Source organism: Mizuhopecten yessoensis, unplaced genomic scaffold, assembly GCF_002113885.1.
Source record: "Mizuhopecten yessoensis strain PY_sf001 unplaced genomic scaffold, ASM211388v2 scaffold2977, whole genome shotgun sequence".
Taxonomy (NCBI): domain Eukaryota; kingdom Metazoa; phylum Mollusca; class Bivalvia; order Pectinida; family Pectinidae; genus Mizuhopecten; species Mizuhopecten yessoensis.
The window spans coordinates 501,435-523,490 of NW_018404814.1; the positions used below are offsets into that span (position 1 = coordinate 501,435).

At 36.2% G+C, this 22,056-nt stretch overlaps 1 protein-coding gene across 3 annotated transcripts in view; it reads right to left on the reverse strand.

Moving 5' to 3' along the window:
- LOC110446747 overlaps positions 1–22,056 on the reverse strand; it is a 66,834-nt gene that overhangs the window by 22,405 nt on the left and 22,373 nt on the right. For 2 of the 3 annotated variants that reach the window (XM_021492044.1, XM_021492045.1), the window contains exon 2: positions 915–976. The exons of the other annotated variant lie outside the window; for it this stretch is intronic. The gene's annotated coding sequence lies outside the window, so the exon portion shown is untranslated. The remainder of the gene's footprint in view (positions 1–914; positions 977–22,056) is intronic. 3 annotated transcript variants of the gene reach the window in all.

The following is a 22,056-nucleotide window of genomic DNA, read 5'->3' on the forward strand; positions in this document are numbered from 1 at the left end:
CACCCACCCACCCTGTACCCCTTTTCTTTTACTCTCATTTCAAATATCCCTTGAACTACGTTTAAAAGTAAGCTACTGTTTTAAGTGTTTATATTTCTTTCCATAGAATTCAGTAACTATACCATCATGCCCTAAATTAATGAGATACATTCTCGGAAACGGATTTATATAAGTTATTTCAACTTGTTTCCGGATCCCATTCCTCTGTACTTTGTATGTTATGTGATGTAATGCAACTTAATTTGGAATGAAATAAAGTTTATATTAATACAACAACACATAAAACGCAGTAACAAACTCAGACCGTATTATACTACACTCTAGGCAGGTGGTGATGAACAACCTGATTATTTACTTAGTGTCTTACACAAGGACACTACAACATCTGGCCGTCTGCAGAATCCGAAACGTTAATCATACGGTGATAGGCCGGTACGCTATCAACTGTGTCATGCAGCCCCCTAACTTTCTAATTGTCTATTTACCTATTTACAATTGAGAGCATCTAAAGAGCTTCGCATAGGGTCGGAAAACTTTGGTAGATTTTAGTGGTAAACAAGGAATCGATTCAATCGTTAGATCACGGCTAACTCCGGCAAAGCGGGATATGATTCCGTTCTTTGATGGAGTTTCCCGAGATGTTGAGATTGGGAATCGATCATGTTGCATTGAAGCCGTCAGTCTGTGCTCTGATACTTTCCAAACACAGAAAACAGTCGCCGAACTTTTATAAATACAATAGCTCATGTATATAGTTGTGTTGCGAACAAAGAATCGTGACCTCGGAAATCGAATCACCGTTATCTAAATACACCGACATCCCTTTTTCTCAAAATCATATACGGTACAATGAAATACTGGTACAATGATATAACATTTGTCCTGGACAGGTTTCTAACAAATCGGTGTCTTACCTGGTATTTCCATCAGTTGAATTCACCAGTTGATATATCACTCGCAACCAAAAAAAACGAACCTGAAAAAATAAAAGTATTTATTAAAACCTATCAAACAGAAATATTTTTTTGCATTTTTTCCAGTGAAATATAAAGGTTTAAGGTGAATTTCTACTGTGACAGATACTAATTATGGTTATTATCACTCTCAACCGACCAATTAGAGAGCACGATTTATGCAAACAAGCATTGTCAACAGTTCGGTCATTGATTTATTCAAATATTTGTTTGTGACTTTCAACAACTGTCTTCTTTCAATCTAATTACGTTAACTAAAACTTAATTAGAACTCAGTCGTTAATTATAGGAGAAGTTGACGTACATACATGAATTTCGGTCCGTCTTTGCGTATTGCAGTTATTTTCTCTGGTTTTTCTGAACGCAATTCATAATAACGACGTTTACAATAAAAATATGGAAGATGAAGGTTATTTTTTTTTAGATTTATTATTTAATGATATTTCCATTTAATTCTCTCATTTCACCTCAGGATCGTTTGTGTGTCAAACTTCAAATAGATTTAGTGTTGAAGGTCACGATAAGATGCAGTTGATACCGTGCCTTATTGGTTTTAACCATATAGTCTTCCGAACGCTTTCATTTCACATCAGGTGCATACTTGTTTCAAGCTTATCATTGATTAAACATGAAATGCAAGAATAGACAATGTAATATAGGTTCTGGTCATGATAATGTTAGCTCTTTCACTTAGCATCAAGATGGGTAGATATGTCAAACTTCTCATTAAACTAGCAATACCTGAAAAAGATAAAGGCAATAAATGCCAAGAAATAGGATATTATCATTGTCTATTAAGCGTTTTTATTTTACAAAAATATCCAGAATGTATTAAACGTTTCATTGATCAAGTACTTGATGTTTATTTCTCGTTATAAAATGTAGCCCTCCATCACATGTCGTTCAACCATTTGAAAACACAACTAGCGGCGGAAACGCAACCGGTGCCTTCAGACTATCGATCGACGCCGACTGTTTGTTATGAACTGTAACGGAGGTGTTAAAACAGCAAAATGAGGAATTTTGATTCCCGGTCACGTTTTTGTCAATTAGTTTCAGTTGTCAGATACTGGATTAAAGCAAAACACGACAGCTAATTGGCCATAGAAAAAGCGCAGCGATGTCGTGACTCAATTACAAGACTGCAATGAATCCGGGTTGGCCTTAATCTCGGATAACGCTTGTCTGTAAAAAGTGCCGGATACAAGGGGGCCAGTTCAATCAACTGCTACGCTTGTTAAACAAAAAATTCAAATGAACGAGTTTTGATCAGCAATATGTCCATATATAGTGTAATATCTACGACAAAAATATCTTTTTGTAAAACATTCAATAATTAAAAAATGGGGAGTGGAGGCGGTTTTGTTTGTTCGCAAAGTTCTACGGATAAGTTTATTCTTATATCTTAATTGCTTGTTACAGTTTTTTTTACCAAAAATTGAAACCGATCTAGAAGTTACTTTGCTTTAACTTGATGTGTCTAAGAGGAATCGTATTTGGAAAATCAGATGGACAGACACATGCATCACCATTAGCCCCCATTAAAAACACCAGTCTTTAATTTTTATTTGACACACATTGCTTTTCTTTTTTAAAAATAGACATTTTTTTTTATCCTGTTTCATTATATCATTTTTCAGTTTTGAACTTACAGCACTCGCAGTTCATTAAAACGACCAAGGTTCGATTCGTCTGGTCAATTATCATAAATAAACCTTATTAATTTTTCAACAATTATGAAATATTTTTTCATCTTTTGTAAATGGCTCTTGTTGGCCCGGATAGAAGCGCGCAGTTGCTCTTAATATGGGAGGAAACCTGAATACATGGCGAAAACCCACGTGGTTGGGCGGGTGACCCCATACCTTTTCACGTTTCACTGAGGAAATCGAACCCTGAACGTCTTGGCGAAAGGCGTGTGCGCTATTCACTGCGCCACCATCCAACAACTCTTCACTTTCCCAACCATGAGGGATTTCTGCAGGCATTCTTCAACATAAATGCCACTCTTGCACTTACATCCGGGCCATCAAACGTGTATGTTAAAAGAACTTGTTTCATAATGTTGTTGTAAAATAACATCTATTTTGTAAATTCTATAACCACTTGTTATGACGTCATTGTTGTGTACGAAACTACGCCTACACAAATTAATTAGCTTTATATTATCAACGTTTAGAACACACGTCAACTTAATGAAAACAGGCCCACTGATTGGGGTTTGATATGCATATTTGTCAGAAAAAAAACATAACACAGAAAATCATCGATCTTTTGTTTTGCCCTAACTTAATTATTTTGAGTACAACCAAGCGATAGGCTATGTGTATTTTGTTTTAGTTATTTCTGATGTTTATAATCAAACTCCTAGATCGTTTATTGTATTCCATTGTACGTACAGTACGTGTGGTGTGTGTCGTTATCGGTCTTGGCATATTTGAAACTTCAGTCTCGTCTAATAATCGAATAAGGTATTCTTAAGGGAAGAAGTAATGCAATTTCCAAACAATATTTACTACAGCGTTATTTTATCTTTAAAAGTGCTAACCGCCAATTCCGTTGTTCATATAATAGATAACGTTATAATCAATTGTTGTAAAATTATTTTTTATCAAATTTGACTCCTGTCAGTTTTTACACGTATAGGAAATAGGATAGCTAATTAGGGAGATCACAAATACGGCAATGTGACGGGGTTTTGCAATAGTACATTGTGCGCACTTACCAGATACGTAGAAAGCACAGTGAAACCTCATTATAATGCCAGTAGCCTTAAGGCATTATAAACGGGTTTTGGCGATATAACGAGGGGTGCATTTAAAGGCATTGTTCAGGTAAAGGGGAAAGAGAAGATGTTGAAATAAACTCACGATATGCTAAGCGGTAAACGAAAGGAGGGGCATTATATCGAATTTTTATCTTATAGTATAAATGGCGCATGTTCGAAAAAATCTTCCTTTTAATCGAGCACGTTTCCGAATTATGTACGAACATGTGTATATGAAGGAAATGGCTACCGGAAATATGCCAGTTCAACTCACGGTAAATTAGAGATAAAAACACAGAAGGAAAATTTGATCGATTGAGCCAGACGTAAATAACGTATTGTGGACATATCGCTGCATTAGATTTGTTTCTATAAATTGGTGTCTCGATAATAAAGCCACCTTCATTTTCATAGATAGCCTCTGGATTACTGGGATATTGTTATGGTCTTGTAAAAAAAGCAAGCAAATTTGACTAATTAACTCATTCACCCCTGAAATTTCATAATGAACTATTCCAACCTTTGAATAGGAAGAGTTCAAATGTGTCTTCAGGGGTGAATGAGTCAAATGATATCTGAATGTTGGTGACAAACGTGTAAGTGGTGTTTGTATCAGCACAATTCAACATATATATTAGTACGTATTCCTCTACCTCATGGTTGTCATAATGGCGCTTTTCGTTGGTTAAAAACATACAATATTGGACAATAATACATGCGGGTGCATGTTTTATTTTTCTACCAAACCAAGCACCTGCAAAGTTCTTCTAAAAGCTTCGTCTGTATTGCAAATTTATACAAGTGTAAATGTGTGTGACTTGTTTTGGACAAATTACGTTGTAAAGCTTTGTCGGGTGAGGGTAAACGCGTGCATGTACAAATCTAAATGTTCCACGTGCGTCAGTAGTAAACTGTCACAACAAGGCCACTGGCTTAACGTCTAGAAATTCAGAAATCAGATGTGACATCGGTTTGTTTGTGAATTGAAAACGAGGTATCACGTTACAAATGTTTACATGCACAACAGATCATCTATATATATATACATAAAAAATGAGTTATCTACACGTAGGTCACGATGTCTTAGCTTCACTGAAGAAGACACAAAGGTACATTTAATTACATATGTATCTGATGAAATAGATATAATCAACATAAGTTGGTATATACATGTACATGTATATATCGGGAATTCGAAAATGTTATTTTCCACAATGAATTTTCTCACCTTTGATTCAACCATAATACAGTACAAGCGCATATGTTGATTATTTCTTAAATAACGAATGTACGATTTTCACACGCTCGATGAAACAACAAAATACGTTTGACTTGAACACCCTAGCACGGAATTGCCATAGCTGTCCAAAGTTTATTTGCATCATATTTTTATTGAATTGTTTGAATTTTAACTAATCAGAAATAATCGCTTGTAAAACTGTGATTTTCAATTTTCAGAAAGAACACCGAAACCAATTGACAAGGTTTTAAAAAGGTTTTGAATCCCAGAGGTAGGCTGATAATTGTGGCTTCAAATCGAGCATGGTATTTTTCTGTTGACACATCAGAAAGGGAGGTAATTAATCTTGCAAAAGATCTGTGACCCCACAGTCTTAATAACTATCGCTGCATTCTCACTCCACCCCCACATACTGTATTCTTGCAGAACAAACACATTTCTTATCGTGTTTCACTGAATATTTGTTGTTATCAGGAAACCAAATAAAACGTCAGGCAAATGTTTCTATAGCCGTCTAGATAAAACCTCCACATCACAGAGCCAACGAAAGGTTGTTTGAATGAGATTACATCTAACAGCGTCAGGCCTAGATCCTATATTGCGCATATTTGATGATCTGAACGTATGGAACGGTTTTATTAGACTGTATACAATGCCAGACCAATGAAACGCAAGTTATCACATTAGAAGAGCGAGCTGATGATACAGCGTCCATCGATTATAGCCGCCATTTTTATTTACTCTCGAGTTTCCGGTGAGCCTCGAGATCGCCGCTCTGCTTAATCTGAAGATAATGAAATTGTTTTTTACTCCGAGCCTAGAAAATCAATACATATAAATAGGGTTTTATATCGGTATTGTGAATGTAATTTTTTTTCTCATATATGTATATGCACAATTTACCCCGTATGTACAGCCACATCTCAGAACTTAACGTATAACGTGTACACCTGATATCTTAATTTGCGTAACGGAACCTTATCAAGATTGTAGTTCGGCGAGGTTACGAGTGAAGCAGTGTTATTACAGGATCGATGGTCAGAGTTCAAGTGTGCCGAGTCATCTGCATCTGCCACGCCAAAAATAACTGATGTTTTGAAGATTTTTGTTTTAAGATGCATGCGTTCCAACGGATTTTCGATATTTCAAAGCATTTTATCATACGACATTATGTTATGAGTAAAAAAATAAAGGTAAATATACTAAGTACGATATTTGAGAAATTATGAGTGAGTTTTGATACCGTCTTCAATATGTGATCTCAATGGGCTGTTAGCCGTACCGATGTCATGTAATTTCTTTTCGTGGATAGTTAATCAACCTATAGAGAAACCGTGATGCTGAAAGTAGTTTAGCCACAATTATAGCTTTTCGATGGTTACTGAAGTTGTATATGATGAACTTTAAATCTTGAAAAACATTTATGATTGTAGCAGAATTTGACTAGGTCGATAGTCGGCGACCAGGTAGCTCAATTGGTAGAGCAACCGTCTAGAGTTCTGAGGGTCCCGGGTTTGTATCCCGGTCAGGCCGTTGCATTTTTCTTTCTCTTGTTACATGATAATAGCCATGGTTTTAAGGGCGAGTGTTCTTCTTGTGTGAGTATTATGGATGGAAATCCCCCAAAAATGTAATCAACAACACAAAAAGCCTTTATGCAAATTGCAAAAGTGGCCTTTAGCTACCAGATATCACATAACGCCTGCTTCCTATCCGCTGGCCATGTATCCGTTAGATCAGGTAGATCAGATGGAAGGAAATGGTGTACATTTGTACAACCTCATTTATAATCAATGGACACCAAACAGCTGACACGTGTCTGTACACAAAACTTTTACTTCAAAACTGGTCTGGTCAAGTGTAATCAAGTTATTTGCCCTTGACCTTTGACGCTTTTAACTTCACCAATGCCCACTATGATCTAATCATGTGTAGAACTCGATATTACCATATTGCGGTGTAAATATACACTTAATGTTATCAGGTGTTTATCTTATACATCGGGTTCTTTTTACACCGGACGAACGCCTTGCGCTTGACCTTTGATCATTTAACTTGACCAATGACCATCAAAATCTAATAAGGTGTAGAGATCAATGCTACCAAGATATTTGTGTAAATATTAACTAAACTTGTTGAAGGACTCTACAGACTTTTTTTCACAAGATTTTCACTTCTAAACTTGTCAAGTTTGATTGTTCAACGTGACTTTTGACCACCAAAATGTAATGAGTTGTAGAACTCGGTATTACCACAATATGGTGTAAATATGAATTAGATATGTTCAGGGGTTTATGAGATATCTTGCACACAAACTTTTTACTGCAGGCGGACGGACATACACACGGACGTACTGACAAAGCGATTACTACACCCCATCAATAAGTGGGGATATCAATAAAGAAATGTAAATGAAAGAAATTCTTACTTTCTAACAGAATTTAATTGTGATATTTTTTGATATCTTACAAATATTGACAAACTGTATATTGCAAGCCACATACACAAGTTGACTACTCCTCGTACATGTAGTTACCAGTTTTGACTACTCACTCACTCCCGTTTCGCTGCACGAAACCTTCCCGCCATAAAAACGAGCAGACGACATAGCACGGCGTAAGAATCCCATAATTCCTCAGTAATGACCTTCAGTCACAGCACGGACGTTGACGATTAGAATGTTTGTGAGATACAAAAAGAAACCTAAAACAGATAAGTCACGTGCCATTCCTCGGAACGGAGATGAAGAACTTAATTAGAAATGACACCGGTCGTTAAACAATGATATTAATCAGAAATCCGACCGATGACCAGGAAACGAGAGATTGAGAGAAGAACACACAGCAGGTCATTTTCAGATTGTCATTAGGCTAATGATTTTTAGATATAATTACTATGAACAGTTATAAGGTAACCTAACTCTTGATTCATAACCGCGTTTGGTCTTAAACTACATTCGGTTATACAAAGCATGCTTTCCTTTAAGAGAAATCCAAGGTTTAATTTGATATAAAAACGGACTTAATTTCAAACAACTTCCGAATCGGGAAAAACGGTGTGAAACGGGGTTCGATATGCGAAACATGATGACGTTAAACAAAGACGCGTCAACGAACCAGCACGCGACATCGCGATCTAAGATTAATCTCACAAATGTTATTTTGGCGTTCCCTGATTGACAATAGTTTGTTTACGTTTAGAACTTGAATTTAAATCCGTGGTGATTACTATTACTGCGGAAACTAGAATAGTTATACAGACAACACATGTCGTGAATCTCATTTGTAAAACACAAAACATTTAACATCGCTCACAGGATGGAGATTAACCAAAAGTCTATGATTCAAGAACAAAATTAATGCATGATACAAACTGAACAAAATCAAGATGAACACGGTCTTGATGTAGTTCAGATAGTAGCAAAAAGTGATTAGGGTGAGTTGAAAAACTTGTTTCAAAATTCTTATAAAATAACTGAAGTTTATATATAAACATCTGAGACCTTGTTCATGAAACCGTTCCCATGCTCAAGTATCGATTATGTTCTTGTAACTGGCCGAAATCATATAAAACTATCAAAAAGTAAAATGTAAACATTGAAATCAGTATTCGGCTTTAAGTCACTTCAATGTTTTCCCAAATCATTCACAAAATGACATGTTTTCATTCATTTATAACGGACACAAGAAATTCGGCTTGAGCACAAACTCCATGCTTGAGCATGAGAACTGTTTCATAAATACGGCCCAGGCAATTGTGTGAAGAAATTAAATCGAGATCAAAATGTTGTTATAAAGACATGGATTATTGTACATGTATTACCCTGTATATGTAAAGGAGAACATTTTCAAAGACAGGCGATCTAATATTTTTTTTTATTATTGGTTCATTTATTCTACTAAGGTCATGAATGCAAAGATTTCCATTGTTGTGCTAATTGACCCAGAGGTACATATGTAATTTGGCATTTATGGGGAAGAAAGAATGTGATAGACCGGGGATATCTGTCACTTGAACTATACCGGCAACGATGTTTATTCATTGCGCGAGCCAGTCTATAAGTTAAGATGTGTAGTGGCAGTATTGGAAAGAAAAATTATAAGCGACCGGCGTCCCCGTCATCTCTGGTATATCTATACCTGATGAGAGATTAGCACAATCAATAACCCTAATTTGGTATGAATGACTGTAATGGCAGAAATAACGTTAGTAGGTTTTTACCGTAATCATATACTAGTTTAACAGTTCTGTCTATATATATAAATAAGAGTTGGCAACTTATCAATCTAGCAATGGAACCTACCATTAACTGTGTAAGCACACCCTCAGTATAGGTCAGCGTTCCTTATCTAACTCGAGTAGGATTACTCCCAATTTGTGGTATTGTTATAGCATAATTATACCCTTTGCGTTGCTTAGTCGAGACTCCATCAAGTAGCACCAATCAAATAGTCTGTAGAAGGTTTGGTTTTCCTGAACTTTGAATAAATTTGTAGAAGTACTGTTAATCGAAATATAAGAAATAAAAAAGCTATCGCGATAGTTTATGGTTATTTCGTTACAACACGGTTGGTTCTATTTTGCATTATAAAGAGTTATGCATTTGATACTCTCATTCGTTTTGTTTCATTTAGCGACATACTTTGTCATTTTATTAAATAAAAATAACACCGCTGCAACCAGTTCCGTTCGGTTTAATTTCAGTGTTTAAATGCGTGATAACTTTGATTCGAAATCTTATTTCGGAGAGTGGGTAACATTACTATACTCTACTTGGTCATTTGGGAAGCAAACCTCGGAAGGTATCAGATTTTTACGTTTAAACACTGTATGAAACAGTGTAGCAGAATGGTTTCGATCAAATTCATTATTTTATTCGGCAGTTTATTCTTACTTGGTTGAAATTACCTATCAAAGTATATGGATCGATACCATTGCCCACCATTGAGCAATCAGATTTGATCAATAGAAAATGTTTGTTGAGATTTTTACGTTCTCGCACCATCTACAAATGTACTGTGTCCAAGATGATCTGACCACTCAATGGCTGCTTTAGAGTGCTATCTCACTGCAGTATCATAACCTGACACGGTAGCATGACACTCGACCCTGTCACATTACATGATCCGAATAACCAATATTTAAATAAAACTGAAAGTTTGAGAATTCTCGGGGGTGGGGGTTCAGAATTTATAATAGCAAACATTCGGAACACCGGTTCGTACCAAGGGTATTGCGTGCATGCAGAGTTATATTCGTCCCACATGATATGTTCAAGAGCGTGTATAATGATTCATAACTGCGATCGTCGACATTGAATGTTGGTTGGTAAACAATTCATTGTTGGACATTCCGGGTTTATGTCCATATTTGGACATTGCATAACAAAACACCTAAAGTTGGTTTAAAACCGTAGAGTGATTGTGACCATCCTTGCTCTATCACGTTTGTAACGATACACATTTTGCCGCTAGATGCGCTCCCGTCAGTCAACATAACAATTGCTTCCAACTAGCAGCAGATTAAAATTCTCTCATATGCGCCTTAAGATAATATTTACATAACATCTACAGCAAATGTCTACACCGTCCGGTAACCTAAATGGCGGGTTGTGAATCAATATATTGCACGCTCTCTCTATAGCTGAGAGCTATGGGAGTCACGTAAGTTGGTTGCTCACAAAATAAACTACTGAAATATGTTTACTGTTCGACAGCTCCCGAAAATGCTACATACGTATTTACTCTTTATTAACTCTTTACCAAACCATCTTTGAAACCTGTCCCCATGCACTCCTTACTCTTAACGCCATTGCTGTCAGTATGCAAGTTCATCGACCGCCAAACGATTTCCGTCTGTAAGGGGAGGTTACTGTTTTGACCAGACGTTATAAGCTACATAGGTAAGCGTACTGTTGGCAACTTTTGACCGTTTTAAATCTTGTAACACACCAGAACCATTGTTTTCTTTCTATTTCCTCCTGAGACTATATATAACCTCATTCAGCTCATCACGTGATACGTTTTTGGACGATAATTGGACAGCATCCAGACAATCGGCATCACTTTTTGGTTTGTAAGAGTACTCTCTCCTTATCGCCGCTAGGGTGCATTGATCAATGTTTTATCCCTCCCATTTGTATTTAAGTCATTTTTAAGCCATATTACCAACAACAAAAGAAAAAATAAAACAGATCGTATTTATGACAAGAAATTGCCATTTCATGGTCACGTCAAATTTCTTCCATCAATATTGATGTATATGCTAACTTCCGGTACATGTAAGCGTATAATGTTGGTATGAAATATTACATCAAGGACTTCTGATAAAGTCACGAACGAGTTTTGATTGATTTTTCATCAGAAGAAAAAGGTCAATCAACCATTCATTAAGCAAGTGACCATGAGTTACCAGTAATAAGCCCAGGGCAAACTTGTTAGGGAGATAATATTGCAAGTAAAGCATGTCGTGACAAACAAACGCACACATATATCTTATATCTCGAACCCAGGGTTTTCTGACATAAAACGACAATAAGCCAGGGTTTCCTTAGTTTAAACGAAAATAAGCATGGGTTTCCTAACGTAAAACGAAAAAAACAGGCGTTAAAAATAGGTCTGAATTATTCAAAATCCGTTAATAATCAATGGTTGTAAACCCCTTCTAAATTCACTCTCAGGTATAATATGATACAACATCTTTGAAAAATATCAACTTTTACTTTGAAGTCAATGTACGTTTGTAATTTAATAAAATGTCAACGAGGAGAACACTTTTACGACCCAAATTGTTTTTAATCTAAAAAAATGATTCGAAAAACGCAACTGCTGTGATAATAGTTTTGTGGGGGTTTTGTGGAAAAATAATATATTTAGATTCTCGAATCAGGTAGATTTTCAGTAAATGAAACAACCAAAGTATCCCCGATGCTATGAAAATAACGTCACGATTGCAATGACGTCATCGTCACCCCAACTTAGTGTTGGTCTCATTAATCACAGATGATTTTGGTAGGTTTATGTAGTGGCAATACAGAGCAAATGTAAATATCGTAATGTCGACATTGTGTAGTTTGTAACTGTAAACGTTGTTTGGAAATCTGAGGAATGACCACTTAAATCTTTGACTGGTACATCGGTTGAATCTTGTTCATCCCATCGCACTTTGTTAAATGAGTATTCTTTTTCTCAAACCGACCTCTTAAACCATTGGTTTGGTTTGTTTTTGCGTCTCACTTCCTATGAACAGCGATGGTAATTTATGAACGTGCCAAGTATAGGAAGAAAGCTAAGCCGGAGTAGCCGGAGAAACCCATCAACCGTATATATACGTAGGCCTCAAACTCGCGACCCAGACACCTTAACCAGGCACCACTTCCCATCCTCCCCATACTTAACCAGGCACCACTGCCCCCTCCCACCACCCCTGCTCCTCCCAGCATCCCCCTTCCCTTAAACCAAATATTTAGGTTATCGGTTCTTCCGAATCACCATCAGGTTCATTTTTATTTAAATGTACAAAGTCGTGATCGTAAATTCCACTATACAAAGCATTCATTTCAAGTTTAAATCCGATAAAATCCCGATCAGCTGTCATTTATGTACATGCTTTATGACGAGCAGACATGTTATCTACGCTGCCAGCAATCAAACATTTCTTGAGGAAATTTGCATACTTGTATGCAGTAGATCGAATCTAGACATTTCACAACACGTGCTTCGTCTGAGCACAGGGACTTGGGAATTTGCCACAGTTGGTATATTTGGGACATATCATGAGGTGTAATAGAGTAACATTAGACGTTTTAAAGGTTAAGATCAACTCTCTGCATATTTTTCAAACATCGAGAAGTTTCCATTATTCCTTCATATACCGTCATTAGGGGTGACATTTCTGTTACCTTATTTGATCAGAACTCCTTAAACGTCTCATGTTACTTGTACTCTAAACAGATCAGAATATGTCAAAAATATACCAACTGTAACACATTCTCAGGTCCCTGTGCACCAAAGTAGATAGATATAGGCATCACATATTCAAGATAACATGCCTTGTTGTATTTAGTATATGTATCACGTAATATTTTGAATTTTTACGCAAACAGGCACCATTTTCAAAAATGGCCCTTAACTTAAAGAAAATTCCAGACTTACTTTTTTCATAAAGCATCAAAAGGCATTATTGAAGTTAAGGAATATATCTTAATTTAAGGAAATTCTCCTTAACAATGCTATGGAATCTTAAGTTAATCATCAATAATTTTGAAATTTTATACATCAGAAAATCGAACCATTTTAGTGACTGCAGAAAATTCTCATTGATTTTTAATTTTCATAAATTATTTACGAATTTCTTGCTGTGTTTATTCGACCAAAAATGTTTATGAAAAAAAAGCAAATGTATTACAATGTACAAACGATGGCGCCTATGCTTACACATGTGTAATTTCGTCATCCAATCTAAATATAGATCTCTCGGGAATTTATATACGATGTTTTGAGGAAACTATTTAGAAGTTTACTACCCAAGAAAGTCAACTACACACGTCTATTGATCCCAGTCTCGACTCTAGAACATTTCCAATCCCAGATATACCGGCTTTTCACCGACGTGGTTCGGCAGCAGGAAAATACGTCATGTTGTTTGTAGAGTGTAATTAAAACACTAATTACATTCAGAAAACTCGTGGCTGTTGATATCTGTCATTCATCTTTTGCACGTGGTGTTCGGTTTCCAGTCGTGTATTGGTGTTGTTGTTGTTTTTAACAGCAGAAACACTAGCTACAGACAGGATTGGAGTAAACTAATGTAAGAATGGAGAAAACTTGTACTTGCAATCTCTAAAAATCAATTCTGTAGTTAATGTGTGATCAAGAAAAAGACATTTTTATCTAGAAAATGCCTTTTTTATTTTTGATATGTAGACTATTTTCAGAAGAAACATGTTGGAATTAAACGAGATCAAAAATTCACTTCTAATATTATTAAATAACAGGTATTGGCTCTATGATTCAGAAGATGAAGTTGTTTTTGCACATTTGTCCATATGAAATATGAAAAAACACGATCTCTTTTAGTGGTTTGACCCCTGTAACGTTAAAAGGATGCTAAATTCAATAATGTGGGGCCCTTTAAGCCTGCTAGCCCAGCTTCAGACCAATTACTATCACTTAAGAATCAATGTTCTTTTAGAAGAATTCAAATGCAGCTTTCAACAATTTTATCAAAAACGATTTTGGAATGATATGCTTGTCATTCTTTTTAACAAACTGTAAGTCATTTACCCAAGTATGCTACATTCTTTTGCAAATGCCAAATATCATGAATCGGTGTGTCAGAGTTCTTAAGAAGTTGTTTTTTAAAGAATAGGTTGACAGATGGACGAACGGACAGACGGACAATTGACGCCGCAATATGGCAAAGTTTTATTTGGACTTAAAGGTCAGGTAAACAAAATATCCCAATGAAAGTACTTGAGAGTAAAAAAATAGCGTGTTCGATAATGACAATTGTGATGGTGCAGTACACACGCATTCGCGTAACAAGCTTGCCACGTCCCAGACCACACATTATGTTATAGCTGTCAGCTATTGTCATAACTTATTGACGAGTACAATTCGTATTTTGGAAAACAATAAACCTTTGTTGTGAATTAGATACATATGGGAATGTTTTTGTAGTAAGGTAACATAACACGATGTGTTCACGACTAATTAGAGCGAAGACTGTGTTGTCAATTCACTATTTCTGAGTGTGTTGTATTGATCATAAAGTGTTTCTCCGGCTGGGCACACACGAAAATAACCTTACTATTTCATCACAAATAACGTTACTGTTACAAAACCTTCCGACCTTGAAACCGGCTAACCGCTGACAACGTCCTATTACAAATTTATAAATTTCTATTTGTCGTTTTATTTGTATACCTGTTGTCAAGCAATAAAGAGGTAAATATGACTTTTTTATTTAAAATAAAAATTAATCTATTTGTTATTGGTACAAATGGCATAGTTTGGAACAATGTGATCGTAGAATAAAAGCAGTGATAAATATGCCCGGAAATGTCCTGGCTGTTTGACGTTCTAAACACTTTTCAATTCATAACCCTTGTATTACCAGAAATTCGTCATGGCAGCCAAATCATCTAGTCAGAATAATATACCTCCGCGGCTATTTCAATTGTATTTTTGAAAATGTGACCACATTGTAACAATACATGTGTCCTTTTTTATATTACAATTTTTTTTTTTATTGTTTTGATAATTTGTTTTGAAAAAACAAAGAACTGAAACCAACTATCCAGTTGTGACGAAAGCTGCCGTGAAACTGTAGGCTGTTCCAAATTATGAAACTACTGGAACAGCCGAACGATAGACCATTTTGGGTATGGGTTTAATATTTGTATTCAAATTTTCATAGATGTTTTCGCTAATGGAGTTGTCCCCAAAACCGCACAATGATGGATGGTTGTGAAGGGTTTAACGTCCTATCAAAAGCTATGGTCATTTATGGACGTGCCTCCGTGTGTGTTGTGTATGCACGTGTTTACATGCCTCCTTGTGATAGCGCGGATGCCGACATTATAGTGCTACCTCGCTGAAATATCATGCCGAAGACACCCAGCACAGAAAATCCGCCGGTCACATCCTGACAGCAGGCGAACCAGTGTTGCCATTACCCAAAATGCTGAAAGTTAATCAGGGAATTACAACTACCATTTTTAAGGATTTTTGTATGTCCCGGCCTGGGGACAGAACCCATTGCCTTCCTGATCACCTGGCCATGGGCGAACGCTCAACTTTAAAGCCAGAAGTGAGGCATTGCCAAGGAAACGAAAGGTAATTAGAAGTAGAAAATAACACAAATACCTCAAATATTTCAATGGGTGCAACAGATTTATTTTGGTCGCTTTTACGTCCACAGAGCAGAAGACACAAACCCAAATCCCCAATTATGCAGGGGGTTACCACATTAGCAGCCTCCCACGATCATGAAGTGGGTAGCATCATGTGTTTTCTTTTCTGAACCCCGACCTGCAGATATGGGACCATGATGGAAAGATATTTCTAGCAACATGTACTATTAAAATCCGTGTAATATTTTAGTACATTGTAACAGTAGCTTCTCTATAAATCTACTTGAGTTATCCCCCACTCTTACCCTCTTGGTATCGTACGGTAGGGTTTGTCTCGACAAGAAAAATATAATAATGATCGTACGTACGGGGTTGTCTCGGCAAGAAAAATATAACAATGATCGTACGATACGGGTTGTCTCGGCATTTTTTTTCATATAAAAGTGATCGTATGAAAGGGGTTGTCTCGGCAAGAAAAAATAACAATGATCGTACAATAGGGTTTGTCTCAGCAAATAAAATATGATAATGATCGTTCGATAGGGGTTGTCTCGGCAAGAAAAAAATATAATGATCGTACTATAGGGGTTGTCTCGGTAAGAAAAATATAATAATTATCGTAAGAAAAGGGTTGGCTCGGCAAGAAAAAATACTATTAGGATCGTACGAAAGGGGTTGTCTCGGCAATAACAATATTATATTGATCGTACAATAGGGGTTGTCTCGGCAAGAAAAATATGACAATGATCGTACGATAGGGGTTGTCTCAGCAAGTAAAATATAATAATGATCGTTCCATAGGGGTTCTCTCGGCAAGAAAAAATATAATGATCGTTCGATAGGGGTTGTCTCGGTAAGAAAAATATAATAATGATCGTAAGAAAAGGGTTGTCTCGGCAAGAACAATATTATAATGATCGTACGATGGGGTTGTCTCGGCAAGAACAATATTATAATGAACGTACGATGGGGGTGTCTCCTTCGATAACAAACGTGAGAACATTACTGAGGTTCTTAACTAGTGTTTACTAATACGAATTTAATGATTTACATTTTTAGAAATATTTGGTACGGATTGATAAATATATATCATATACAGGTTCATTTAACAAAACTAGTGAGATGTTTATGTGTGACGTTTCGATAGCTAGAGTTTGTACTCCGTCACCTTAATCTGACAGACGACCATAAAGAGTGTGAAAAATGTATATTTGTACGAGGTGGCAATCGTGATGACAGTATCGATTGTTGTCGATGCGATTGTCACTGTCGAACATGTGTACATAAGCTTTACTGGTCATTTGTCTGATGAGGGTTCATGAAGCACCCGTTGTGAGGTATCCACTTACCAACTATAGGGCATTGGCAGCTTACAGAAAAACATCGGTGACAGGAGGCCATCATTCGAATTGGTGTTAAATTTCTTGAGCTAGCATATCGATTTACTCCGGAAGTGACGTCAACGATAAAATTACACACCATAGCAATTATGACGCAGTTAGAGGTCTAGTATACAACATTTAGAATGAAGTTTCTAACAGTACATGTATCTGGCTTTTATCTATGATTGTGAAGTTTCAATCGTTGTATCAGGTGTGTGTTTATTGTTTATTTATGACATTATATCGAATTCGTTTGTTAATTTGTAGGATCTTTCTGACTTTTAATGAATTGTTACTGCCATTTTATCGTCCGTTCCTGTAACACATACAATGGGGTTTTCCTGTAAATACATTGGACAATCTTAGCTATTTAGCATTCTATTACTAATGAAAGAACTCAATGTACACGAAAATCGACGACGCAAGATTGTGGAAACGATTCCCTTCAATCTGTCAGTGAAAATATGTACATTTTTTAAAACTATTTCCAAAATTATTGCTTCAAGAAATTGTCTGAACCTTCAAACTTTGAAACGATTCATCTACGCATGTGCACCTTCGTTCTCGGCACATGTACTATACAATCTCATTTAGGCTTTCGAGAAATCAGGAATAATATATGCATACACATTCAAAGGAATGTTTGGTGATATTCAAAATTATTGTATCTGAGCTTCATGAAAAAGTCGATTGGCTGATGGTCCACATTCTCATGCATGTTATTCAAGTAATGAATGTTAGCAAATGTTGTTATAGCCTTATAACACACATTGCTATTGATGGCAAACTTAATAAAGCCTGGCTGGGTTTTATGTAAATTTGTCAGCAATAGAAATGTGAGTTATAGGACCATAACAATATCTGCTGAAAGATTCATCATCTTTATTTTTTAGTTATTTCGAACAGTTCTTTGAACAGCAAATTAAGTCTTTAGAACAATGAAATTGATGACGTCACAATAGAGATTGATGACTTTACAAAGGCAAATGGTGTTATAGTCTCATAACAACATTTACCGTCTCAATGCATTGCAATGGAAGCATGCAGAGAAAAAATATCAATATATATATATATATAACAAAACCCTTGGACATATAAGTTAATGATTATATGTAAATTCAGGTTTATATAATTCTAGCCACACAATAACCCGCTGATTCTAAAGAAAGTATATTCCAAGAACAATCGCAGGATTTCCGTTTGTCCCAGCTTACTGGTTATTGAATTAAACATGAAATAGGTAAACCGGAAGACCTTTTTTTTGCATTTATCGACCTTTGAGCCGCTCTCTATCAACAGAAACGCAAATTATTCTGTATGCAAATAAAGTCGAGCAGATTTTCTCAATCAGTATCATCGTTATAAAACCTAACAAATACGAACTTCTACATGGGCTTTATCTATGGTAACGATCGATAATGGAGACTGACGACGGGTAAAGGCTCATTTTAACAACACGAATCATGAACAACAGAATGTTCAGCATCCTATTCCACTGTTATGATAAACTCAAACGTTACAAACGTTTTAGTGACCACAGAAATAGATATTGACGAGCTTGGCAACCAAATATGATAGCATCATTAAGCACTGCGGCCGAGATAGATGGACGGGCAAAGCAATCGTTTCATCACTATAACTGGTAATTACGGTCAACGATTGCTATTTCATTGTTGTCCGTCTAATATGATTTTTACTGTCGTTCGACAGGAGACAAGAGATTAATCTTTGGTACAGCCGGGACCAACAAACGAGCTCAAATCCTGACTATTTAGCTGGAAACCTTATTAGCTTGCTGACACAGAAATCAGTATTTCAAATATAAATGTAGCATTTCTTAATCACGTTGAAACTAATATACAAATAACAGACAGTTTTTGTTTGGATTAAAAAGTGCAACCTTAATAAATGAAACAAAATAAAATAAACATTGTTTTATTCCAGACATTTTGAAAATGTCAGTTACCGCATCTTCAAGATAACAAACTTCCCGCAACATCCGGGTCTTGACGTTCATTACATAGCGATGTGTATTGAGATCGTGTTCGAGGTCAGCCCCAGAGGGATTTGGGTCCAATTGGTTATCGGACAGATCTTAATTCTATGTTGACCTAACGGTAAACAAATATTTGCCGAGCAGTGCTATAGGTAAAGCGGTGTTTCACAGCTTCTGATTGTCCGAGGTTCAAAATGAAAGTTATTATTTTTGCTATAATAACTTATTACCCGGACGTGAAGAACTGACCAGCTGTACCAGATTATGCAAAAATGTCTATCAAGCCGAGGCGGGAAGGTAAATTCACACTTTAGTCACCTTCCTCCTTTGGAATACAAGTACATCTATTTATTCTGAATCAATAGCATCTTCTTGATAACAACTCAATCATCTTTATGAATGAGAAATATGTTTGACGTTTTAACTTGCATATTGTGTTACTCCAAATTCTCCCATTGGTACCCCCCTGTGTGCATATTTAAATCCAACTATCAAGTGTGAAATCTTGCTTGAGATGAATTGCGTAAATTCAAAGTGACAAGAATGTGTTACGTGTGGAGTAAAATTCACTGTGTCGTCCGCGTGTTACGTGATTCACAAGCAGAGGTTTGAAAGGCCCGGATGTTGTTGGGAAATACGTTCACACAGAATTGTGAATGATATTTATGTCAATTTTTAAAAATTATTCTATCGGTAATTATAATGAGATTATATTTTAATAAATACGAGATTTCTTGGGGGGGAAAGTTACGGTTTTAACAATAGTAAAATCTTAAACGTTGGTGTAGACTCAAACACGAGAGCGAAAATCCGAACTTTAATTGGGTCATGGTCTTGAATCGCCTGCAGTCTTCCAAAACCCTGAAATACTGCAATGAATGCATTTAGACCCATATATCGATACCTTCAAGACTTAACGCTTGTTGTTCCGAAAATTTCCAAAATGAATAAAAATAGAAATACTCAAACAGACATGCATGTCTTTTTTTATTTAAAAAAAAATCAACTAGAACAATCTCTAATTATTAGATTTTGCTCCCCGAAAAGGTCACCAAGACACATCAAAGTTCCATCCTGCATATATCCCTTAAATTCCATGAGCTATCTCCAGCAATTAAGAGGGTATGGCCCGGACACTGTGTTTGACGTTTGAACTCAATGTGACCATGATATTGGGCGTACAGACCCAATCTTGCAACCCTTTCCAACCTACATTTAGCCAAAAATAAATACATTGAGATATCCTTGCCACGTCATAATTGATTGCCTTGACTATGAATTTGACATCTGACCTCATCTGACATTTAATCCTCGTACAATTCAATTTAGCCATCGGACAATGAATTTGACGTTTGATTTCAATTAGACCTTGACCGTAGGTCTGTGGACTCCACTGTTGTGTTTGCCATCCTACCAATAGTCCTTAAAGTTCATTGAGATATCTTTAAGGAGTCAAGCGTTAGCATTCGAACAATGGATATGACCTCATTGGGACCTTGACCTTAAGTGTACATACCTTAAATTGGAACATCTCACACCGCCTTGTCATTCTTTTTATATCCTTTAAGTTTCATGAGCTATCCTAAGTGAGTCAAAAGGAATGGCATGGTCAAAGAATTCGAAGGAACGACAATTTTTCAGGGATCATAAAAAATGGATTTTTTTAACTGGATCGACAGTTGCAGTTATTGATCGAATGAACAAATATTAGTATTGATTGATGATATAATCACTCCATCAAAGTCACAACAGAGGCATCATTTATTGACTAAGTTTTTAATATCAGAAAAAATAATCTGTCATTGCTTCGACAATTCAAATATTTGATTTACTAAGAGAGATCGTTCTGTTCATAAAGAACATTTAACCTTTAATGACACGAAACTGCTTTTTTAAAGAGGAGCGACCGCTGAATTTTGTCATTATTTCATTTAGGAAATAAAAACCAAAAACTGTCAAAATTTATTTCGGCAATTTAGAAGATCTTAACTTTCCATTGGTACGGACATTTTAAGGTTAGAAATAATTCCGTAAACTTTACGTTATCTACATGCCATTTTCTTTTCAGAAGCTTATTTTTTTCAAAACTAATGTTAACTTGGAGATGAAATTTAATCAGAACCATCATTGACTCTAAAATATTTGAAATACGACATTGTGTAATTTTCTGTTTATATTGATCGTGTTTCCCCTACAATTAGCCAAAATATGAAAGTATCTCTTGAATTACAGGGTTGCAGTTACACCTGGTAGAGAGCCCCAGTAAGAATTACCATACTAAATAAAAGAGCATTGGCAAGTTCACATGCATACATTCACACATTGAGACGTCCATACATTAACACATTGACACGTCCATACATTCACACATTGACACGTACATACATTGACACGTCCATACACTCACACATTGACACGTACACATATTGACACGTCCATACATTCACACATTGACACGTCCATACATTCACACATTCACACGTCCATACATTCACACTTTGACACGTCCATACATTCACACATTCACACGTCCATACATTCATACATTCACACGTCCATACATTCACATATTCACTCGTCCATACATTCACACATTCACACGTTCATACATTCACACATTCACACGTCCATACATTCACACATTGACACGACCATACATTGACACGTACACACATTGACACGTCCATACATTCACACATAAACACGTCCATACATTCACACATTGACACGACCATACATCGACAGGTACACACATTGACAAGTACACACATTGACACGTGCATACATTCACACATTGACACGTCCATACATTCACACACTGACACGTCCATACATTCACACA